This window comes from Amblyomma americanum, chromosome 1 (genome assembly GCF_052857255.1).
Source record: "Amblyomma americanum isolate KBUSLIRL-KWMA chromosome 1, ASM5285725v1, whole genome shotgun sequence".
Lineage (NCBI taxonomy): Eukaryota > Metazoa > Arthropoda > Arachnida > Ixodida > Ixodidae > Amblyomma > Amblyomma americanum.
Genome location: NC_135497.1, coordinates 483938555 through 483964656, shown reverse-complemented (window position 1 = coordinate 483964656; position 26102 = coordinate 483938555). Strand labels below are relative to the sequence as shown.

General features: G+C 48.2%; 1 protein-coding gene across 2 annotated transcripts in view; it reads right to left on the bottom strand.

Annotated features, from left to right (window-relative positions):
- LOC144116076 (DNA (cytosine-5)-methyltransferase 3B-like) overlaps positions 1-26102 on the bottom strand; it is a 297915-nt gene that overhangs the window by 232736 nt on the left and 39077 nt on the right. The gene's annotated exons all lie outside the window — the stretch shown is intronic.

The window sequence follows — 26102 nt, the reverse complement described above, 5'->3', positions numbered from 1 at the left end:
GACTTTGCCATCCTGGCAATACAAAAAGGTCGGAATCAGGCAGACAGACACAATGATGGCACTCAGCTTTTAGTGCACTTTGTTTCATGCATTTATGTACGGTCTCTGACCAACCTTTAAGCATGTCCAATGGGTCATATCAGAATGATATAACTGCAATAAAAATTAAAAACAGTGCCAGGAATAAGATAGTAGAAAAAAATTATGGGAAGATCACACATCTGATGTAACAATTTTGCGAAGCAGTTGGGTTTATCCTCAATAATTATTTCAATGGTTTTACCCTAACTCTCTGTGGCTCGGCATCTACGATTGTGCATGCGACTTCTGGAACTTTTTTCGAAGTGCCTAGAGCTGTTTTCCCGATGTCAGTGATCAGCATGCTGAAACATTTGGAATCCCTACTTGACAGAATGGTAGGGCCATTTTGTGCCCAAAAAAGAATAGTTTTCAAAAACAAGAAATCAGGACTGACATCACAAAGTTCTATGGTGTGCCCAGTAAGTGCTGTCTGGTGCTGTAACTGTTTTCTTCTCTCGCACAATGGAATGTTTTACTTTTTTAAAAGCATTGTAGTTGATTTTTTATTGCTGTAGCTGCTGCAGATAAAAAATGGGCATAAATGTTTTTTTAGGATAGGCCTGAAACTGCGTGAGCATGGAAGTGTGTGGCGTGCGTTAATTTTAAAAATTCTTGAGGCATTCATGTTATTTTGCAAAAGAGGAGGCTAGAAATACTGTCAAACATCATTGTACCAAACACATAAAAAACTAAAATAGTTTGATATAGGCGAAATTAATAACATAAAATTTTGTCAAAAACATGCACAATAGCAGAGCAGTTTAGTTAGTGAAGGTATCACAACACAGACAATGTTAATAAACAAATTCGGAGACATTTTCACAAGTTTTGGTGGAAGTTTCTGAAGGTGTCCATGGCGATTCCGGAGGCCAAAAAAGAACCGAGTGCCAGTTAGGTTGTCTTCCCCACATAATAATGTCAGTTGGTCAAAAACCAGCTAGAATGGCTTCCCCGCACAGCTCTACCAACTGGTCAAGAGCCAGCTATGGTGGCTTCCCCGCTTCACAACTGTGTTCATGAAAAATGGTACGTCAAAGCAAAAGCTATCGGCGTTTTTACCACTCCTGTGACAGCCAATATGAGTGCAGGATGGTTACTGCAATGGCACAACTGTCCACTCCACTGCTTCCAGGGTGCTGTCGACAGAAGCAAGAGGTTCAACACATGCTGACCTCCAAGCTACCAACATTCCATACCGCTCTATCATCTCTGGCGCAGCTGGCGAGTGCGAGATCTCAGCCTACCAAGAGATCAAAGCATGAACCTTGGCATGAACTATAGCCGCATCACCTCCAGTCACTTGTGCAGAGCGGCGATGTCTGCCACCTGCCATCCAAGTGGGTGCTGCTTATTGCTGGGGAGTTAGTTTCCTTTTAAGGCCAACCGTGTTTGATGTCTTCTTTCTGCTACAAAACCTGAAATTTTTGTGACAAATTCTCATTTCTTCTGCTACAAAAGTTGTTAGAAGAAATTCATTCATCAGTTCCGCCATTTCTGTGGCCGTAAATTGTGTTCATCTTGTATTGCAAACTAGAAGGGGCAAATCTCTCATTAAACATATTCATTTCTATTTGTCTGAAGCTCTTTGTAAATATCCTCCAATCTGACTTAAGTACTGTTACTATGTCAAAGCTTTTTGCATGATTTATTGCTGAATGTATTTATGCTATTATTTCACTTTCATGTTTTAGTTTAGTCTGACAATCTTTGCTATCAGATTTGTGATTTTGTAAACACATTATTTCATTGGATCCGCATTATGTGCTATGTCAATAAATGCAATCATGTTCTGGCTATGTGTCTGATTTTCTTGACCACCTATCTGATCTGAAATGCTGCCTAGAAGGAAAAGTTGGGTGACCCATTGGGAATTACACAGAACCAACTGGACTGCCCAATTGGACCAACTGGCTGCCAATCGGACCAATTGGCTGCCCAGTTGGTCAAGCTGACTTCCCAAGTGGTCCCATTGGGCTCCCAGTTGGACCCATTGACCTCCCAATTGGGACCATTTCATTCCAATTGGTTTCCCTATTGGACCCATTGATTTTTTTGACTGGGGTACAGCAATAAATTGCATCCCGGATGCAATAAAGCAGCAAAAACGTGACGTGGTAGAAATACATGGACTCGATGACCACAAACGATGCGCCGAAGTACGATTAGTTCGTGTTTTTGACGGCTGAACATGCCAATTTCACGAATGAAATATTTTCAGTCAAATATCTGGAACCAGAAAGACGTCCTGACCCTGAATATGTGTGCAATCCCTTTGCTAGCATAACAAAACCCCAAGGCCATGTGTAGAGGACAAGACACACGTCTGATTAAAACATATAGTCATGTTATTGCACGATAAAGCCGCCCAAAGAAGAAAAAGGCGGGAAAAGTGACCCGTGCCGCTACTGTGGACACGCCGCCGAAAGGGAGAATAGGGCTGGGAAAAAATTTAGAGGAGGAGGGGCCGGGGCAGCAAGGAGGATTACTCAAAGCTGAGGAGGAAAAAACTGTTTTGGCTGCATCCTTGGTGTTGCAGTTGCTGTTGGCCCTTTGTTTACTGTAACAGCTCGGTGTTGCAGTAAAGAAAGAAATTTTCCGGACGAATACCGGTCAAGTCATGTCAGAACTGGCCGCTGATTCGTGTGGAGACAGTTGTGACATTTCGGACCGTGACAGACTAGAAAATACTATCAGGCCGGAATGAAATGCAAAAACGAGAGTATCACCTGTGGTTAATTTAGGTACAGCGTGTGTCATCTAGCAGCGTCTGCGATAAGTTGCTGACATGTGCACTGGGTACGTGGCTTATTCCTGAGGCACCCTATGTGCAGCCTTCGCTCGATTGCCATGGTTTGGCAACCTCTGTCGAACGCCAGCATGGCGCTAGCCGCATTGTCTCGATAGAGACGCTCGCCTAGTCGATGGTCTGGGTGAGGGGAATGATGTGACAGTTTTCTCTTGTTTTGGTGGCCGCGTTAACTCTCTGTGCGATGACAAAGCTTCGACTGCCGAATGAGCTCTGTCAAAGACATCGCGCCGCTTCTGCGCAATGTGTGTGACTGATTTTGTGCATCACAGACATTTGAACTAAATTTCATTTGTGCAAGGTATTGCGGTGTGGTTCCAAGGTTTATGACCACTGTTCGTTTACGACCATTAAGAGTGATTAAAGCAAAAATTAACTTGGAGATGTTACTTTTACGACGCCTCGGGCGTTCTTCCGCAACAAAATTCCATCTCTCGCCGTGCTATTTTAACTTGTGCAAAATTTTGAATGGGAGCACTGCGTGACTTTGTTCGAAAATTCTGGAAACGACGGGGCGCTGACATCGCATCACAGTGCAAGTTTATCGCCAAACAGAGCGGCTGCCAGTTGTTGGTTGAGTCAACCTCAGGCTGTGGATTAGCTCAGATAATCCAGGATATACAAACCGAAAGCAGTCGGCATTCCAAAACAGCACGTTATCGGGAAAGGTGATGCTGTAGGGAGCACCCTTGAGATTACTGAGACACGAACGTCGTTTAATTCATTTTACATTTTTTGATCAAGAAGCTTCATTGTGCCAAGTAAAGCAGTTTTCGGGAAGGCAGCACAATGACCTTGAACAACCTTCACCCCAACCAAGGAGAGCAGTGTATGACTATATGTGGTACAGTTGTGGATTGAACCCTTTACCAACGACCTTTCGTTGGCCTCTGACCTTTGACATTGGCTGGCTTTTGGGTTGACTTTTGACCTTAAGAACATCCAACAAGGGTGACGTGAGGCCATGTACAGAAGCTTTTCGCTGAATTCCAGGGTTAGCCAAGCTAAGGCACTGCCAATTTTTTTCCTGAAAATTGCTGCTAGTGGTTTGGTTATTTCCATGTGGAGAGTGAAATTTCGTCATTTAAGCATGACAGAAGACTAAGATAGTGACACTTTCAAATAAAACAAGCCATAAAGAGAACTTACGAAGCTAAGAAGTCGCCTGCTGTCCACGATCAAAGGGACGGAAAGCAAAGACCTCAAATGAAGAGGAGGGCCAACAAATAGTGGTGACAAACGATGTAAATGCATGACAAGGCTTAGTGAAAAAATTAATAGAAAAGAAATGAAATAAAACTAAAAGTAAGAGGAGAAATAAAAAGGAATTAATTTTAAAAATCAATAAAATACAAACAACAAAACGTCAACAAATAAAACAAAAATGAATAATGAAAGGAGAAAGAGGAAAGCGAAAGGCTTTCGCATTTTCACTCTTAAGCAGACCTAAGCGCAATCCTGTAATTTTTATACACGGATTAACACGTTATTCTCCCACGAGCGCTAAACAATTTACAACGGAATTTCTTTCCAGTGCTCTTTCAGTTTCAACAGCCAACCGATGCCTGTGACGTAAAAGTGTGGTTAAGGTCACGTGAGCATGAAAAAATACAATGTAATCGCTACTTCTACATTCATTGTCATTGTGGCTCTTGAGGAAGGCTGGCTTCAGCACTGCAGTGAATTAAAACGATGAAGCAGCGATTATACCTACGTTTTTCCATGCCTTACGTGACGTATAACCACACTTTGACGCTGTGTTCGCGATAACATGTTACAAGTAACGGCATTAGAGAGTTATAGCATATCATTACCGTGTTTACGTTACCGTTTACCGGGCCCTGCTAGCCACATCTACGCATGCGCCGGCACTTACCGGTCTGCTAGCACTTTACGGAATCTCTTTTAGCATTGCGGAGAGTTTGCGTTCGCTTGTAAACAAACATGGCGGTGCACTGCACGGCCACTTCGGACCAAATACTGCACCGCCACCACGTTCTTCAGCGCCATTTCTTGCTATAAATGACGTCATTTACTTTTAATTTGCAGACTATCACTCATACGTCGAGGTCTGAGTAACAACTAGGCCATGTTTTTTAGATAATTTGCCAATTTTTGACCAGTTAAGCCTAGCTATATGTCGTGTACGTACACAGCCAAATAGCAACGACTACACTGCAGCTCTTAAGTTTTGTGCTCGGTTTAACTTTTTTTCTATATTTTCATAATTTTTTTCTTGAAAAAAAAAAAAGACTGGTAATTTCCTTACTATATTCATCAGTAATTGCAGAAAATAAAAAGTTTCTCCAGCTCGGAGTTAGCGCGCTTTAATTTACTGTCACTAGATGGCGCAACTGTGTTTATATCCAAAAACATAAAGCCACGATGTGGCATGGCAAACAGGTGTCGTAGCTGTGCTTTTTTACAGCACTCGCAATGCAACGTGCGCTGCGTATGCAAGCTTACTGAGGTTTACGTAGTGAAATTGTCTACTGGCCAGGGCAGGCAAAGGTGTCTAGCTTCACGGGCACATTTTAAAAGCCGCTGAGTCTGCTGTTAGCTGAAGTGTATTCTGTACATCTTTATATGCAGAGAAAAAGATTAACTATTAAAGTGTACCATCTCATGCCATAGAAATGATTGCAATGCATCCATATTTTTTTCCATAAAAGCTGGACATCTGCCATCATCATCACTCGTTTTAGGCTTACGGTAGCTTGTTACGGGAGAGACGGTACGCTAAAATGTCCTCTGGCGTGCGCCGCGCTAACCGGAAAGTCCGGCGTCCGGTAACACGGTAACGTAAGCACGGTAACAATATGCTATAACTCTCTACTTTTTATTACCGGTAACGTGTTACTTTTTTCGGTAACTTGGTAACGAGTACTTCGGAACTGTAACGGATAACGTACTTACGTTAACATTCTTTGGTATATAACATGAGGTGTCACGTTACTAGTTACTTTTTGTTCCAATTGTCCCCCACTCCGCTCCTTTTTTAGAAAAAGAAAAACTCAGAGCACCTAAAGTGATGTTCAAAATAAACAAATTGTGCACGTGCTCTCGACGACCTTTGTTGCTGCTTACATGCATGCCAGAAAACACCTACCCTTGACGATGCACCCAACCAAAAAAATACAGACTAGCCATAAAGCACGAAACACGTGCACAGACATGCATTCACATGCTTGCCTTCACCTGCCTCTTCTTCCCAAACCACTAACACAACAACTCTCTAAAGAGTGGAAGCATGCCGAGCATTTTGGAACATCACATTTTTCAGAATAACTGTAAATTTGTTGAGAGTTCAGAGGTGTTTTCTTTCTGAAGTTAGAATTGATGATTAAGTGTCCTTTTGCGTACAAAAGTCAAATTCAGAAAATGATGTCACCATGTGCCACAGAGTTAGAAGGCACCACATGTAAATCGACAGGCAACTTTAGGCCACTACAAAATTGCTAAGTTCCTGTACATTTGTGAAAACGTATTCTTGTTAAATCAAGATTTCGCATAAAATCTGTGTTTAAGCTAGTTTTATGTGAAATATGAGCTTTATAAAATTGTTATGATGAGTTTTTAAGACGAAAACGTGCTAATTAAAATTTATGACCATGAAGTAACAGCAAAGTAACATGTGGTAGTTTTTTTTGGTAATGCGTTACCTTTTTTTGTAGGTAACGTAGCACGGTAACGCGTTCCTTTTTTGCCTAACGAGTAATGTATTTAGTTACACTGATTTGACTTCACAGCCACCTTTCGGCTGTTGAAACCGAAACCGGAACAGCATGACAGAAAAATTCGATTATATATAATTTAGTGGTTGCACGGGAATACCACAAGGTGATTCATGCCAAGTAGTGTCTTGCGCACCATTCCAGAGAATAAAACGTGACACCACAATTAGGCGTCTATGTGTATACTCCTTTTATGCATATACCCTTGGCACAGTGGCTTTGGAAACTGTCTCCCAATCCCACCATCGCGGGTTCGATCGAGGTGGCGGCGGCAGCCCTATTTCAATGGAGGCGAAATTAATTCACTCCCTCCTCCCTCCCTTCCCTTAGGGCGCGGTTCCGGTGTCCACCGATATATGTGAGACAATTACTGCGCTCTTTCCTCTCCTCAAAAACAATGCTTCCAAATAAAAAATTGGCTGTAGTTTAGCTCTGGTTAACCCCAGTTGAATTGCGAAAGCTTCATTTCCTCGGCACGTCGTCCACGCAGCGTCTCATTCCGACGCTCTCGAGAACTCAAACCGGTCTCTTCCGCAGTTGAAGAGTCACTCCGGGATGTGGCACTTCTTTTAGCCGCATCTTCGTTACGACGCTTCTCGAGTCATGCAGCGGGCTCATCTGGCGTATCTTGAGCACGTTCTCTTCCTCGCTTCGTTCTGTCGTTGTTGCGTATCTTTCGCGCTCTTCATAACGACAATACACTGAGGCGAAGCGCATATATATATATATATATATATATATATATATATACACACACACATATATATATACCCCGCGAGGCGACACCTCTCCCTCTACCCCAGCGGAGCACATCTGGTGGAGCGAGCGGTGACGGCAGCAGCGTCGACGGCGACGCCATCAGTTGGAGCACGGTTGCGGCGTTGCTAGGGAACAGCGGCTCAAGGTCAGGCCACGCGCATACGGCCGAAGTGCGCGACGAGCCAAAATGGCTCGCTGGCTGGAGTAGTAAAGCTTCCGCTTGAAAACGCCTGTGTGCTGTGCGGTGCAAGCGCACGTTAAAGAACGCCAAGTGGACTAAACTAAAATGAGCCCTCCACTATGATATCCATCATAATCTCTGCGTCACTTCGGAGCGTTTAACTGAACTTTAGCATTTTTTTTAAAGCGAAAGGTTTATTGGCCGAAAACTTGTGATTTCACCGTGGCAGTGCTCCATCGAGGCACGTGACGTGACAACTCGCGCCTCGCCACGGAAGGTTACTGTGCTTCACGCGCTGGCCGCGCCATCTGGCATGACGTCACACCGCGCCGCGCGCCGCCGCTTGGTAGGACGTGAGACCGCGTTCCTCGTCATTGCGCTCGCCTCCGCTCGCTTTGAGAGCTACGTCGCACATGTGATAAGATGTCACAGGATTGAAAAGGAGAGCTGGCATGCATCGCAACCACAGCTGAGGCGACAGTATGGACGGCGACAATTCTGATAAGCTGGAGGAGGCCTGGAATCGACAGCGGAACGAGATAAAGAGGACACGAATCGCCCCGGAAACAGACGAACAGCGCGCCGAACGAATGGCTAAACGCCGCCGTGAATATGCCGCCGCGAGTCAGGCACGTTTAAAGTCCGGTGTCTCAACTGCTAGCAGCAGCAACAGCATCCGGAGGAGAGACCTGAGTCCTGCTTCACTGAAGACGGCCCGTGATGAACTATGGAATGCGACCAATTAAGAGACTTCAGCGGCGGGCTCAAGAAACCAAAGAACAACGTGCCGTTGGCCTAGAGAATAGGCATAAGAGTGACGCGACCACTTCAACCCTTGGATAGCCGCGGTGCTGAAATCAAACATGGACCTACAGGTCATACTGAACGTTTATGCCTGTGCTTCATACGTTGCGGAATATGTGAACAAGGCCAACCGGAGTTTCACACTTGCCTTCGCTACATATATCCTGGCATAGCCGAGCTAAGCCACTGCCATTTTTTTCACGTATATACAGAAGGTCTACCTGAGTCTTCGACACAGCGCCAAAGCACACATCGTTTGTCTCGTTCATAACCGAGCTCATTAGGCAGTCGAGCTTTATCAGAAGTAACGTGGTGGTTATAAAAAGCAAACACGTCAACCCGCACGCCTGGACCGTAGTCATGGCTTCAGAATCAAAGCACTGTAGCTGGCGCCAGGCTGGTGCTAGACGGGCATTGCCAAACAACGGCAAGCTGAGCATAGGCTGTATAGGGAAGAAGCCACAAACTCAGTGTACACGTCAGCGGCTTATCGCGGACACTGCTAGACGGCGCACGCTTTGCCAAAATTAACCGCAGGCCACGTGCTCCCGTGTTCGCGTTTCTTTCCGGCCCGATAGTACATAACAGTGTACAGTGGAAGTCGTCCGCACACTTGTCTACAGCTCTCAAACCACACACTATGTTGTGCATATATGAGAATCGCTGCTGTACAGCAGGCCTGATACAGCTTCTAAGCACAGCAGGTGTTGAACATGATCCATGGGAATGGGCATGCACGATAAGGTCACGGTTTAAGGCTTATGCTTCTCGCAAATGACACGTGTACTCGCCGGTGCAGTATCCGAATTCTGTAGACAGGCGTGTGGATGACTGTACAACAGATGCCCTTGCACATTAGTAAGGAGAAGGGCGCTACGGTTTGTATAGCTGCGTGGCATATAGTCGTCGATGTCTGCGGTTACAATTTCGCAACATGAATGGTGGGGTAAGGCGGCACCAAGAACGCCGTAGAGGAACGAAGAGGGAGAGAAAAACTGGTTTCCTAATTTTGCTGTCACGTGACCTGTGCTCCTACCGACATATAAAAACTTGTTTTTTAACGTGTTACGTTCAGCTATGAAATGCTAATTCTACTCCTAACATAAAGGCTGTTTCAATAAACGTGTTACACCACCACCTCAGACGGTGAGCCCTAATTTCACTTTCATTAAGGTAGCATATGTTATGCAAGTGCTGCCTATATCTTCTGTCATGTGGTTGTGTTTGTGGTCATACCGCGATATGAGAGCCCAACAACCACCCAAACAGTGTAGCTTAAAAGAACCTACCTGGAGTGTTAATCATTGTCATCAGTCTAACTACACAGGCTGCTCGCTGTCTCCTGTTCCGCTTGGCCCTACTACATCAGTGGTATTAAATTGTTGCGTCATGAATTCACCGATCCTTTTGCTTTGTGTAAAACAACTGCCTGAAATACAAATTTAATGCGCATCCCCATAGATCGTGTTCAACAGCTGATGTCCTTAAAAGCTGTATCGGGCCCGCCAGGCAGCAACGATTTTCAATGCACTACAGAGCGTGCGGTTTGCGAGCTGCAGACTGTACACTGTTATGTACATCCTAGTCTGTCACTGTCCGACATGTCACAATTGTCACCTTCACACGAATCCGCGTCTATTTATGACATCCCTTGCCCGATATTCGGCCGGCCGATTTCTCCAACTGGCCTGTTTACTGCAACACCGAGATGTGCGCGAGTGGAGCCAAGGATGCAGCCAAAACAGTTTCTTCCTCATTCGCGTATAGCAAAATGCGCCCTCTCACACCAGCAGGTGTGAGCGGGCGCCTTTGCGATACGTTCACGGCTTCCTGAGCGGGTGCACCATGCGCGTACGAGTAGGCGCTAAGCTCTCCAAGCCTCGCCCGGTGGACATGGGCGTGCCGCAGGGCTCTGTCTTATCACCATTTCTGTTTAATGTGGCCATGTCGGTGGTGCCGGCCTCCCACCCCACGTGCGGCCGACACCATGTGTACATGTCCATAAATGCAGACAACATAGCTCTGTGGTGCCACGGACCACTGGGCGAGGCGCTCCGCGTACGGGGGTGCCTTCAGGGAGCTCTGACCGCAATCGATGCCACCTTGAGCGGCCTTGGTCTGTCGCTGAGCGCGGACAAATCAGTAGCCATGGCCTGCGTTCCGCGCTCGCACCTTGCGCCACTGTCACTGGACGGGACTCCGATTCCTTAACATAAATCAGTGCGGTACCTTGGCCTGGACATCGATTGGCACCTTTCCTTCCGCCCCGCGGCGACCAAGGCCTGTCTGCAGATGAAGATCGCCGCCGTGCACAAGCTCACCGCTCGAGGCCAAGGCATCTCCCAGCAAGCCGCACTGCGGCAATACAATGCCGCAGCTTTGAGGGCAGTGCTCTATGCGCTGCCGCTCGTCATGGTGCGCAAGCCGTGCTGGAAGAAACTCAAGCTCCAGCACCGCAAGTCCCTGCGCGTGTGCTTAGGCCTGCCCAAAAACTCGCAGTGCGCCGCAACATTGCCCGAGGCAGGAGCGTGGCCACTTGAGCTCCAAGCAGTGCGCAGGGCACTGAATTGCATCGACCGGCTTCACCACGCACCGGACAGTGGCTCGCTGCTGCAGCGTATGCGCTGGCACCCGCGCTCACGAATGGCGTGGCGCTGCTCGAGTATGAGCAACTGACACAGGGCCCACCCCTTACGGCTCCTGCGCGCCCTGGCCTGCTGCCTCGGAGGTACAGCGAGAGATCGTCGGCATCGTGGAAAAGCGGAGCAAACCCCTCTGTGCTGTGCAGCAGCTGGCTAGAGCCGTCATACACGAAGAGCTCCAGGACCATCTCCTCGTGTACACCGACGGCTCAGTGGCTCGCGACAGCTGCTCCCTTGCAGCGGCGGCTACCATCCCCGCCCTGCGACTGCACAGCCAGCAACACGCAACCTTCCTGGGCTCCTCCACCACGGCGGAGTTAATGGGGATCCGGCTCGGGCTGGACCTGCTGCTCACCCTCGGCCCTCGGCCACCCAGGAGTGCTCTGCTGTGCGACTCCCGCGCCGCCCTCAGCCGCCTGCAATCAACGGCCGCGGTACCCCACTAGTGCAGGAAATTCGCTCGCGTATAGAGCTCCTCGCGCAGAGAGGATGTGCCGTGCGTGCACAGTGGGTGCCCGTCACTGGGGCATCGCCGGCAACGAAGAAGCTGACGACCTCGCGACCGCTGCACATCAACTACCTGCCAGCGATCTGCCCCTTGCACTGGAGGACGTGCGTGCGGCCATCCACGACCATCTCCGAAAGCAGCACCCTGACCCACGCATTGCAGGAGGAGAGCGCATCGACAGTATCACCGGCTGTCGCGCACTTACACGGTCGCAACGTGTAATGATCCTCCGCGAGCGCATTGGCTGAGTTTGGGCCGGGGAACAACGGGAGCGTCACGGAATCGCGACGAGTGATGTGTGTGACGGATGCGGTGCAGTGGAAACACTAGAACACCTGCTCCTTCGCTGTGCAGCATTCGCCGATGCTCGTCGCGATATGCTTGTGGCCTATAGGGCGCTGGACATACTACCAGACTCCCTCAACACGCTACTGTGGCCGCAGGGCAGTGCGCGCACTCATGAGCGAACCGTCAGGTAGTTACACGCAGTACCAAACGCACCGCGAGTTCTACCTTGAACGATTATTAACTGGACGCCCCATTCCAGTTGTAGCCAACACAGTGCTGTGCGCGTGTGTTTGAATTCCTCCAACATGAACTAATCACGCGCACGTGGACACATTTCTTATTGTGTAAATAGATTGTATATACTACTTCTCCCCCTATCCTCTCTTTCTGTGCCCTCACCTCCTTCCATTTCATTTCTCCATTCTGCCTGCTATCCTTTATTTCCGCTGCCCCAGCTCCGGTGCTTCAGTATCGATGATTGATGCCGGGGCTAGCAAAAATCTTTTCCTTCCTTTTTACTGTTATTTTAATAAAAAACCACTACCACCACATCGTTTGCGTTGCATAAACCTCCTCACTGTTCCGGCCCTTCCTCCTCCCCTTTTGTTTTCTTTCACACTTCTTCATTCGTCCGAGCGGAGCCCTCTGGCACGGGGGTCATGTGGCGCAGCTTTCCCTTTTTCTTTCCCTTTCGGCGGCGTATCCCCGAGCCTTTGCACCAAAGGAGAGCTTGTTTATTTATTATTTATTTATTACAGAGACCCGCAGCGCCCGAAGGCATTATTACAGCGGCAAAACACAATAACTTCTGCTCGTTTGGCCGAAAGTACAATGGATAAAAAAAATACAATGACACAACTAATAATAGATGAGGAAAAGCATGCACTGAAGGAGGACAACCATGCTCCATAAATACGACACTAATGAAATGAAAAGACACGCGCAAGAGAATTGCGCGCCACGTCACATCAGATAAGAATGCACGGAATTGGCCTTGAAGTGACGCCAGTTGGCAGCCTGTTCCACTCATTGATCGTCCGTGGAAAGAACAAGGTGTTGTAAATATCTGTCCTATATTTAACCTCTCGGATTTTCCAGTGATGATCAAGTCGTCTAGAAAAAAAAGTGAGGTTGAAGCAAGTACCGGTCTTTGTCAGTTCTAAGCTTTCCAAATAGATGCGATGCATGATTTGCAACCTCAAATGTTTCCTACGGTTAGCTAAAGATCCCCAACCAAGATGGTTTTTGAGAGATGTGACACTAGTTGAGAAGCTGTAATTATTGGACACAGATCTCGCAGCATTATTCTGGACGTGCTCGAGCATGTCACATAAGCAAACTGGGGGTCCCATACAGGGCAGGCATATTCAAGAATTGGTCTATGTAAGTGAAATACAGGAGTTGTTTGACATTAGACTGTGCTTTAATAAAATTTAGTTAGTAAGAAATTAAGCTTTCTCAACTTGCCTCGTCCACGTTAGGTTAGATGTAAAATAAATGCCGAGGTACTTATATACAAGTACTTTTTGCAAGGGAACATTATGTAATGAGTGACTTGTTTGTAATGGGGAACGCTTTCGAGTGAAAGAGATAAATTAGCATTTTGTTGCATTCAAGGACATTTGCCATTTTTAGCACCAGCACTGGATAGAATCGAAGTTTCGCTGAAGTTTTGACGCATCAGAGGGACTTTCCACAACATGGTAAACGACACAGTCGTCAACATACAGCCGAACTTCGCGTTGCATAATCCTCCTCGCTGTTTCGGCGACACCTCCTCCGCCTCTTAATTTAATTCCCGCCCTTTTCTTTTTCCGGCGGCGTGTCTGAGGCATCGGAGTGGGGTCACTTTTCCCGCCTTTTTCTACTTTGGGCGCTTTATCGCGCAATAACATGAGTAAAAGTTTTAATCAGGCGCGTGTCTTGTCCACTACACGCTACCTCGGGGTTGTTTCATGCAAATAAAGTGATTGTGCACGTAAAGTAACGTCTTCTTGCTTCCCGACATTTGACTGAAAATATTTTCTTCGTGAAATCAATGTGTTCAGCCGTCAAAAACACGAACTAATCGTGCTCGTCGCGTCATTTGTGGTCATCGAGTCCACACATTTCTAGCACGTCGCGCTTTCGCTGCTTTCTATCGCGCATTAACACGCGTAAGTTTGAATCGGACGCGTGTCCTGCCCCGCAAGTTCCCTTCACCATTATACACGCGGCCTTGCGTGTTTCGATGGAAAAGAAGTTAGCGCAGTGCACATAGGCAATGGTGGTGGTGAACTGTTTACAGAAAAAAAAATAAAAGCTGTCAAAGCAGCTTCGAGATCCGGAGGGCCTCGTGCAGTGCGTAGACGTCAGGGGCCCACTTCACATGGCCTTCCTCAATCGCAGAAAGGAGTCATGGCAGCGCTGCTTCCGGTAGATGGAAAGCCACCCAAGGTTATGGTGCCACCTTCCGTCCGCTTATCAGCCGGGCCTTGGCCTTCTGCCAGGACTTCCGTTGTTCTGGGTGTGGGCACAGGTTAGAGGATCCACGAAGAACTGCGAGTAGTTCACGGTGTTGTGTGTGAGGTTCATGTTCATACCGTTGCTGTTGAGCAGCCCCGGCGCACACTGATAGGCCGCCCACTCGTCGCTCACGATCGTAGTCCCCGGCTGAATGATGGCGCCGATGATGGCTCCTAGAATCACAGCGTGTCGCAGGTCGACCTTAAAGAGGAGCAACTCCTTGGTGGCTTCCCAGACCATCCCGAATATCTAGGGGCCATGGTCAGTCCTGCCGCCGTAGTTGTTCTGCCGGTGCGGTGGCACGTTGTCGCCTGCCAGAAGCCGGCCGCGGTTGGCTTTGCTCTTGCCCCTCATGAGGCACTCAACTTGTACCTGCTCACCAGGTCGACCTGTTGGGGGCTGCTCAGTGAGCTCAGTGCAGCAGACCTCGCGAACATCGTTGGTCCAGTCGGTGTAGGCCTGCTTCGAGATCTCGTTGTTTTGCATCTCTCTGCCGACGGACATGGGGATCTCATTTTCCATGCAGAAGGTATGTACAGCCCAGCTGACCACGGCAGCTTCACATTAGGGCAGCCTAGGCAGTCCTTGCGGGCAAAAGGGCTGGACGAATTGCCTCCTTTCGCGCGCAGAGCAGCACTCTCTTGCAACGCAGCGGTGCCGTGAAGTTGAGAAAGTTGCTTTCGGCACTGGTTGCATCGGAACTGGCCCGCCTACCCTTCGCTGAGGCGCGGTAGAAGGTTACAACTTCCCCGCCGCAGTTCGGCCAGGCGTCATTGAAGCCGAGCTGTACACAACCGCCTCAGTACTCAGACGCCGCCGGGCGGCCTCCCGAGCTTGTGGAGGCCGATGACCGAGGTGCGAGACCCAGGCTCTTCACAATTCTTCTCGGACCGTTTCGTCGCCCATGATGCGACCAATAGAAATGATTTTGGGATCCGAACGGACCGGCGACATTGGCAAAACTGCAAGCACAAAATCGTACGAAATAGTGAGATGGAAATCGCAAGAATGACTCGAGAGGCTATGGAACCACTTCCAGCAAGTCTGAAGCGATTGCAGCGTACAAAATGCAGCCCTAATAAAGGGTTGGGGCATGGAGAAGGGAGGGAGGTCAGGAAAGAAGCGCTTGCAAAACCACGTGATTTTCGGCGCGCACACTTGTTTGGTGCGGCTCGATGAGAGGGGGCTTCTTTCCCTCCTCCATGTACCGTTCGTGCGCTTCTCGTGACACCGGGCGTCCGGTGACGCTGAGGACGCATTTCCCGCTGAAAGTCGGGGAATTCTCCGCGATCTTCGAAGATTGCAGTTGCATGTATGCGTGTCCCTGGAAAGCAGGTGCAGCTGAATCCACTCGTCTTAAGAAGGTTCACAAATGCAAGCGCCCATACAGAATAAGCGAGACAGAGCACTCTAACATGTCCGCGTATGCGCAGTCTCAGGAAGAAAGGTGCCACATCCATTTGCGCAGCTTTTACGGTTAGTTCATGATTTCGTGCGTTATTGTGCGAGAGATGTCCCAGCCCAGCACGTACGTGGCACATGTACAGAGGGCAACACGCTTGTCTGGAACATGTTTTGGGCGTGTTTCGGGCTAAACACACAATATCTAGAGATAACATCTTGTCAAGAATGATCTAGATGTAAGCATGAGCAATTAAACTCATAGGATTGCATCGTCAGTTTCTTCCTGGTCGCCGCTACTTTGAGAGCTGTGGACCAGACATTTCGATCCTTCTAGAGATGTGCTTTGCCCTCTGTAAATTGATCTATGGCCGCAAATACGTGCACAAACGCGTTTTTGCACGAAATAATTGCAATGAGCGTGCATAATACACCACAGGACGCGGGGGACCGCGATTAGTTCGTGTTCCGCACGCGTAAATACGTGCACAATCGCTCTGTTTGCTCAACGCAACTGCGATGGCCATTGGCGCCCTGCTGACGCGAGTGAAGGCTCCGGCGAAAGGGGAAAATGGCGGGAAAACGACGTTACGCGAGGGATGGAGGGAACAGCGGGGAACGAACATAAGAAGAGGGGTGAAGAATAGAAGTGGAGGGGGAAGGGAACAGAGGAGGAGTTCGAAGGACTGGAGCAAAGAGATGTGAAAGAAAATAGGAGGAGGGGTGGCGCAGCGAGGAGGGTTAATGAATGCCAACGAGGAAAAAGCCCGACAGGATCAGCTTTTATGGTTAACTGCATCAAACAAGCCAGAGGCATCCACTATATATTGAGCTTCTAATTTCGTGCAGTGATTAATTTTCTGTTTAGGTACCAAGAATCACGGAGGACTTCTGCTAGACGGTCCCTAATGTGGTCGGAGCGTCATGCAGAGTTGTACGTATCCGACCATAGTTGGTTTTCACTAAAAGTCATGTTGTTTAGCGCAAGCAGACGCGTACCAAGAAGAGCACGATTAATTAAATCTGTAAGCACTATAGCTGAGATCCGGAATTAATTTAAGCTACGACAGCTTACCTCTTAGCCCCTATTGTTCGAGCACGTTAAAATTTAATTCCACCAATTGGCTTCTGCCTGGCCCTGTGGGAAGTTTAAGTAGATATTCTTACTCTTGCTTTTTTGACGATGTGATAAATGCCATTTTTCCAGAAAGGAACAAAAGTGAATCCGTTCACATGGTGTTGTTTTTGAAGAGGTGAATTTTACCGCAGGTTTTTTAGCTTTGACTCGTACTACCTTCTTTTGCCTAACTTTAACCGTCTCTTTACTTTTTTCCCCTGTTCATTCACCTGTTATTACTTGAAATTTTATGTCCTGGTATTTTCCATTCGACGGTCGGCAATAGCTTATGTAGCGAAAATTCCGCTCCCTTCTTGACAACCCAGCTGAAAAAGTCCAATTGAAATTCCGAATGGTATTAACTGGAACCGTATGAACTAGTTGCAACTCTGAAAACCGAACTGGTTCCAATTCCAATTTTGTTTATGGTTTATGGGGGTTTAATGTCCCAAAGCTACTCAGGCTATGAGGGACGCCGTAGTGAAAGGCTCCGGAAATTTCGACCACCTGGGGTTCTTTGACGTGTACTGACGTCGCACAGTACACGGACCTCTATCAAGAATTTCGCATCGAACGAATTTGATCGCCACGGCAGGGATCCAACCCGCGTCTTTCGGGTCAGCAGCCAAGCGCCACAACCACTGTGCCACCGCGGCTGCTAATTCCAATTTTATTCAGCTGAAAATTCGCATTATATTGTCCCATAATGGTGACGGCAGTCGAAGGAGCGATGAAGACGGACAAACGTTCTTGTAAAAGAAAAATGTTTATTGGCCTGACTTGCGCCCACAATGGACTGAATCACTCGGTGGCGGCGAAGCGACAAGCGTGCTCGGCGGTCGTCGAACAGAATGCTCGCCACTGTCGGCTGCGCTCAATTTAAAGCTGATAGCGAACTTTCGAGATAAAGCGTGCAAAGTTACTAGAACATTCCGGAACAACGTAGAATCAGCTCTGCCTTGCTTCGATCAATCGAGATAAATCTAGTCGCGTCTAGCGTTGCAAACAAAGCGACAAAGTGAGGTGGCGGCAGATTTGAAGAATGAACAAACACTGCAAAGATTCGCAGCATTACTCCCCTCTCAAAGAGGCATCGACCCGATGCATTAAAACAAATAATGCGACTAGCAACAAATAAAACAGATCATACGAAAATACAGTGTGGAAATGCAGCGTCCTTTAGCGCGCATAATAGGGCTTCAGACGGACGACATGGGCAACTTCTGGTCGTACGCGACGTCGCTGGGATGCAGTCATTGCGTCAGGGATGACTTCATAATCCAGTTCACCTAGCCGACGAAGAACCTTGTACGGCCGAAATAGCGGCGCAAAAGCTTTTCATTCAATCCACGGCGGCGAATGGGCGTCCAAACCAGACGGTCTCCTGGCTTGTATGCCGCATTGCGTCTTCGCAGGTTGTAGCGTCTGGCATCAGTCCGCTGCTGATCTTTGATCCGTAATCGGGCAAGCTTTCGAGCTCCTTCTGCACGTTGAAGGTAGGCGGTGACGTCGACGTTCTCTTCTGTAACATTGGGAAGCATGGCGTCTAGTGTGGTCATGGTTTCCCTGCCATGGACGAACCTAAAAGGCGTCATCTGGGTGTTTCCGCCACTGCGGTGTTGTAGGCGAAGACGACGTAAGGCAGGATGACGACCCAGGTCTTGTGTTCGGCATTGACATATATGGCGAGCATATCGGCGATGGTTTTGTTAAGGCGCTAGGCAGCCCGTTGGTCTCCTGATGGTATGCAGTTGTCCTCCGGTGGCTGGTTTGGCTGTAACGCAGGATGGCTTGCGTTAGTTCCGCCGTGACTGCTGTTCCTCTGTCCGTGATGAGCATGTCGGGGCCGCCGTGTCGCAGAAGAATGCACAACACGAAAAATATGGCGACTTTTGCTGCTATTTCGTTTGGCAGGGCTTTCGCCTCGGCGTAGCAGATCAGGTAGTCGGTCGCTATGATGATCCACTAATTTCCAGACGTTGACTTTGGAAAAGGGCCAAGCAACTCCATGCCGATCTGCTGAAAGGGCATTGAGGGAGGTTCAATGGGGTTCAGAAATCCTGCTGGTCGTGTGGGAGGAGTCTTTAGTCGCTGACAATCTCGGCAGGTTTTCACATAATGTGCGACATCAGCAGACAGTCGAGGCCAGTAATAATTGTCTCGAATGCGGCGAAGGGTGCGAGTAAATCCGAGATGTCCAGCTGGCGGCTCGTCGTGTGAAGCTAGTAGAACCTCTTCGCGGAGACAAACAAGTACAACAAGGAGGTAAGCTGTTTTCCTCGCTGCACAGTTTGTCACAAGGACCTCATTCTGCACACAGAAGACCATCATCGCTTCAATCAAGCAGGGGCTGAAGAAACCTTGCCTTCCAAGTACTCGATGAGGCGGTTAGGTCGAGTGCAGAGCGTTGCTGCTGAGCAAAAGAGCTGGGGCTGATGGGTCCCAAGAAAGCGTCCTCATCGTCGTCCGGCGGCGATGTATCTACAGGGGCTCGTGAGAGGCAATCGGCGTCAGCGTGCTTGCGTCCGCACTTGTAAACGATGGTGACATCAAACTCCTGGAGACGCAGACTCCATGGAGGGAGGCGGCCGGAGGGGTCCTTCAAATTGGCAAGCCAGCACGGTGCGTGGTGATCGCTGACCACCTTGAACGGTCGTCCGTACAGGTAGGGATGGAATTTCGATGTAGCCCAGATGATGGCAAGGCACTCCTCAGTTGTCGAATAATTAGCCTCGGCCTTGGAAAGGGAACGGCTAACGTATGCGATGACTTTCTGCAGCCCGTCGCTTTTTTGAACGAGGACGGCGCCTAGGCCCATGCTGCTTGCGTCGGTATGAACTTCAGTATCGGCGTTTTCATCAAAAGGCGCGAGGATGTAAACGACGCTGAAGTTGGGTCAGGGGCTCGGCGATGCGTGAAAAGTTTTTCACAAATCGTCGGTAATATGCGCACAGTCCGAGGAATCTGCGCACTGCTTTCTGATCGGCCGGGGGCGGAAACTGTTCAATAGCAGCTATTTTCTGTGGCTATGGGCGTACTCCCTCCTTGCTAATGATGAGGCCTAGAAACAGCAGCTCTTCGTAGGAAAAATGGCACTTCTCTACTTTCATGGTTAGGCCAGACGACTTGATGGCGTCTAGTACTGTTCGAAGTCTTTTGAGGTGCTCTTCAAAGTTCGAGGCGAAGACAACGACGTCATCTAAATATACCAGACAAATTTGCCACTTCCGGCCTGCCAGCACTGTATCCATTACTCGCTGAAACGTCGCTGGTGCGGAACAGAGACCAAATGGCATCACCTTGAACTCAAAGAGCCCATCCCGAGTGATGAATGCTGTGTTCTCGCGACCTCTTTCGTTAACCTCAATTTGCCAGTAGCCGCTCTTGAGGTCCATCGATCAGAAATACTTGGCATTGCAGAGCCGGTCCAGTGTGTCGTTGATGCAAGGGAGGGGGTAGACGTCCTTTGTTATGTTGCTCAAGCGGCGGTAATCAATGCAGACTCGAAGTGCGCCGTCTTTCTTTCTCACTAGAACAACCGGTGCCACTCATGGGCTATTTGAAGGCTGGCTGATGTCGCGAAGCATTTCTTTGACTTGGTCCCAGATGGCTTGTCGTTCTCGCGGTGACACACGGTAGGGGCTTTGACGGAGAGGTCGGGCGTCTTGGTCGGTTATAATGCGATGCTTGGGAATTGGCGTTTGTCGGACCTTCGGCGATGATTAAAAACACTCGCTGTAGCTTCGAAGCAAATTGCGGATCTGGTCTTGTCTATTCCGAGGCAAGGCTGGGTTGATGTCGAAAGTGGGCGAGTTCTTTTGGTCAGCCGAATCACCGGATAGGTCGGAGAGGGCGAAGGAGTCTCGTACGTCGGATATTGCGTCGAAGAAAGCAATCGTCATTCCGCTGTTAATGTGTCGGTATTCTTAGTTGAAGTTAGTCAGCAGTATTTCGGCCTGGCCATTGCGGAAATGTGTGATGCCTCTTGCTATGCTGATTCCTCGGTCTAGAAGCAACTGCATGTTCTCCTGGCTTATGGCTTCAGTGTTAATGGCTTTCGTGGCGCCTACGGTCACGATAATGCTTGAACTGGGTGGGACACTCACTTCTTCCTCCAGGGCACTCAGGGCAACATGATTTTCCAGAGTTTGCATCGAAGGGATGGCCTCGTCTGTCGAAAGCGTGCTCAGCTTGGATCGCAGGTCGATGATCGCCTGATGCTCATTACGGAAATCTATGCCCAAGATCACTTCGAAGGAGCATTGCGGTAGCACAACAAAGGTTGCAGGATAGGTATGTCCTTTAACAGTCACTCGCGCTGTCCATCGTCCTGATGGCGTAATAAGGTGGCCCCCGGCAGTGCGAATTTGTGGGCCGTCCTAAGCCGTTGTGACTTTTCTCAGATGCGCAGCGAATGTTCCTTTCATCACCGAGTAATCGGCTCTTGTGTCGACTAGAGCGGTAACTTTCTGGCCGTCGATAGTCACTTCTAAGTCGGATGTCCTGGCTCTTGCATTGCATGTCGCCCTCGGCGTCGGGTCACGGCTTCATCGCGGGTGGGGCGTATGGTCAAAGCTTTTCTGGGTGGCGGCGTCGTTTTGAAGGCAGTTTGCGTCGTGCTCGGGGTTGTCATTTTGTGCGGCGTCGGTGTAGCGAGCTGACAAATGTGAAGATCATTGCGTTGCCGAGCAGCCATATGTGTCATGTCCAATGCCCCAAGGAAGCCGTCCTCGACGTCATTTTCGCCTCCTGGCGCCGGCTCCACGGGAGCTCGAGACAAACTGTCAGCATCATGATGTTTGCGGCCGGATTTGTAGTCGATGGTGACATCGTGCTCCTGTAGCCGCAGGCTCCACCGAGCAAGGCGGCCTGCGGGATCCTTGAAAATGGCGAGCCAGCACAGCAATTGGTGGTCAGTGACGACACAAAAGAGCTACCGTACAGGTAGGGCCGGAATTTGGTGATGGCCCAGATGGCAGTGAGACACTATTTTCCAGTTGTTGAGGAGGAGAGGAGGATTTTAATGGAACAGGAGAGGTCTGCCTGGTTGTCGGACGGCGCCTTCGAAAGAGCTCGGCCTGGAACTGCCGGTTGGATAAATGGCACTTAATCTGAACAAATGCAGATCCATGTCACCTTCTGGCAAATGCACAACAGTCGGTAGCACTTACCACATTAAATGTGTTGCCATTAGTACAACCTCATGTTATAAATGCCTAGGAATGCACATTGCGTTATGGTTATCAGGGGTTACAGGTATCTAATGCATGCGCTCCAAGTCATCACGCGCACTTTGTTTCCTGCAGCGTAACCTAAACCCTTATCGCCTGAAGTTAAGCAGTCGGCACATACAACTTTCGTCCGTCCGAATCCAGAATACGGGTCATTAATCAACTGCATTCTTCGCAAGCATCTCACCTCAGACCTAGAAGCAACTCAAAACAGAGCCGCCCGTTTCATCACATGGTAATACTCAAGGGATGCCAGCGTCACGGTCCTTTGACCTTCCAACACTCTCAACCCGCCTCGTAATTTCACGTCTATGCCTTTTCCATTCTTTATTTTATCGCTCACGAAGACATTATTTGCTTAAACCAGCCTCAAGGACGTCATCCCGCCTAAGCAAGTCATCCCGTCGCAGGCATTAATTGGCTCGCATCTCCGGCATGAGCAGCTCGTTTTTCCCTGATGGAATACCTGCCCGATAGTAGTCACATGCCCTGACCGCCAAATATTCCGCAACAAACTGGCTAGTCACTTTTCATGAACTCACCGACCATTTTTCAGCACTGCACATTACATCATGTTGAAGTTTCAGCTCTACATTGTATTGAATTTTGAATGCCTCACTTTGCAATGTTTTTTTTCTTTTTCATCATTGCTTTTAGGTCGCATGTTATTGTGCTCCCTTCTTTCCTTCCCCTTTTTGTTTTGTAAAAACTAAATCGCTTTTCTCACTGCGCAGAAAACAATGAGCACCACGCACTCGTATTGCGCTTAACACGTTTACTTCATGCATGCCCGCGTCTGAGCGTGTACTCGGAGCTGTGTTCTGCGGCCGCTCTAGAGAAAGGCCTCGAACATCACTGTAATATCGGCTGAGCGCATAGTCCAACAGCCAAAATATTTTGTGAATCCGAGCTAAGCATAATATACGAAGCTAACACTTGTGCTTGCGAGTGGCGAGACGATCGAGATACGATCACACACACACGTACACAAACTAATTAAACAGCGAGCGCTGCCTCGAAAGACACCATTGCAGGCGACACCGACGAAATGCACCGTGGACCAGCCGAAACTAGCACCTGCGTCGCGCTATACGTCGAAAACTTCGCTTCCATAACCGCGGTCCTTCTAATTCATATATGAATGGCCACATGCCCTCCCCCCTTCCATACCACCTCTCCGTCGTTTGCTAGCTGCCCGAGCGCTGCCAGCACAAAATGCCCCTGCATGGCAAGTCTGGCTGTCCGCAGGCAGCCCGAAACCACCTAGCCGCAGAAAAAAAAACTTGAGGTTGACAATTATTTGCTCCGCCTTGACCGTTTCTCGCCCAAACTGAAGCTGTTCAATATAAAAGTAGATATCCAGAGTAGCAAGTGTAGGAGAAGAATAATTCTAAAAAGATCAGAAAATCAAAGTTATGTCGGTTCTTTACAACCATTTTTGCAAGATCCCAAATCGAATCAATGGGACTTATTGGGTGCGAAATGCTTAGTTCTGTGAGTTTTTAAAATTGAAATAAATGTCATCTACTTTGAAACTACACTCGTCTCTTCTGAAGCAGAGGGTGCCACAGTTTTTGCCAAGGATATGCGAGAATGACACGACACACAGCTTTTACCTCTGTTGTCAATTTTTCATTGTGCACGGGCCAGTGTGCGGTCTTATTTAAGAGGAATTCTTGAACTGGTTGAACACAAGGACTGGATTTTTTATGCAAGAGGCATGGCGACCATGCTCCAGTATCGGATTTAGAGCCAGTAGCCTACTGCGCAGGCTAAAACTTTTAAATATAAATTCTAAAAGATTGAGCCTATGTAGAAGCATTTGAAGAATTCCTACGTTGATGGTGCCCCTTGCGGTGGGGGTTCCCATTCGTCATCTCCGCACTGTTCGGCAGCATCATGCCGTATCCACAACACGGATTTTTCTGCGATTACTTTTTTGGCCGCACAACACGAACTTTTGAGCGAGTTGGTCGGCTTCTCGACGGTTGAAACCTGGACGGCTTTCAACTTTCGGCGTCGTTCCGCTACCGCTCGGTTCTGCATCGTCTTTCAGTTTTCAATTTGCTGCCACGGGCGATATTCTACGCAGGTTCAATGCTTTTGTGTTATGCTTTGCAATTGGGTTGTTGCTGACCTACATGCAACGAATGTTATTCTTCACCAGATGAATAGACACCACAACACGTGTGCTGGGCTACTACTGAAACTTGCATTTTTCCTATTGAAGACTGCTTGCGCTGAATGTAGACATATTCTTCAAAGAAAAAAAAAACGTTCACTGTTATAGACAGCGGAAGAGGCGATTTTTGCAAGACACAAGCAGTCACAGGTAACTAAAACAAGACCACGCTGTTTATTCTTCAGCAGAGGCTTCAGGTCCCAGCGATTTCATTTGAAATCACTATTATGCAGAAAATATTTTAGCATTTTTAAATGCGTTTTGCCGAACAAACTGACCTTGAATGAGTAATATGAGGCTTACTTATACCCTTCTATGTGATTAGAGAAAAAAGTTAGCTTCCCGTCTTATACACGGTGGGAAGTGGCGCCAGGCGATGCTGAAAGCAAAGCGTACGCAGTTTCTATATCCCTTTCCTACCTGCCAGCGAATGTTGGTCAGGTGAAAGGTCGCTAACATATGCTCTATTGCTGAATGTCAGAACTACTGCAAAAACGGCAAGACAATCTCGCTGAATTCAAGACCGGCGGTTTCTAAATTTGGTGATTCCGATTGAAGTCACTGGGGCTGAAAGGTAGGGGATTGACTCGATAGCGTTAACCGGTCCCGTCAGCGGCCTTGAGTCCTCTTCGCAGCCTTGAACACTGTTCACTTTTTTTAATTTTAGTTACCTTTAATTTATTTTTATTTCTAAAATTTACAAGACATACAAAGCCTCCCTTTAACCAAGTCAAACGAATGTACCCCAGTAATCGAGGGGCAGCATGCCTGGCTAATGACCATTTTTCATTTAGAGGGAATGCGTAATAGTGGTAGAATGACGTCACGACCCTGTACAGCAATGAGGATTTGTGTGGTGACGTCATCAATGTTGTACCGTCCGATCGTTGTGGGGTGTTTCAAGCGAATATTTTAGTGAAGACCTTAAGTAATATTTAGTACTATGATAGCGTCAAGTGCATGACGCGTCACTTTGCCATCACACACACCGATAGGAGCAGCGGATAAGCAACCGCTGCTTATAAAGGAAGCGTCAGATGAATAAACGCTCATTCCTTGTCCTGCACCGGTCTTCGCTGTTTCGTTGGCGCGGCCGCTCGGCTGCCGCACGCTACACTTCAAATACGCCTGTCACACGGGCAAATTTTGTGACATTTTCACGAATTGCACTACCCTTCAACGAATGACACTTTCAGTGCGCGCTGTCATGCGGCAAAATAAGTCTTATTTTGAAATGAAGACCGTGACGATGGATGTTGCAGAGCCTTGAGGAAATGAAATTGTTTTCGCAAAAAAAATGCATGCAGAATACAATTTTATCGCAAATCTAATTACTTGAAGTTCATTTTCAGTTTTATTTCCACATCTGAACGCATGTTTTTAGCTACAAAAAGCATCACGATGCGAGGCAAGCCTGCTGCACAGCCGTTTCGAATGCCTTCCAACAGTATGTCACTAGACTTCACTGCCGCCTAGAACTGCTACACGAATATTTGAACGGCGTTCGGCTGAGATTAGTTCGAGTTAATGGAGCTCCACCAAGACATTCGACATTTCGAACTGCCTTCGAAACGCAAACACAGCCCGCACTGGTCAACAGCCGTCAGCATCATTTCGCCCCGTCCACAGACATGCCGGACGACTGTTTCGGTTATGTTGATGTTGGTTTTCTAATGTGTTGCTTGATTTTTCTGCTACATGGTTAGAAAATATTTCGTGTACTCGCTAAATGAGTATTTCAAGATCATAGTGTACATAAACACGAAATTTCCCCAGGAATGCACCGATGAGGACGATGCACTCCAGTATTCTTGTTTACATCGCTGTGTAAAAACTGCTAGTGCTCGTTTGCACAACATAAAA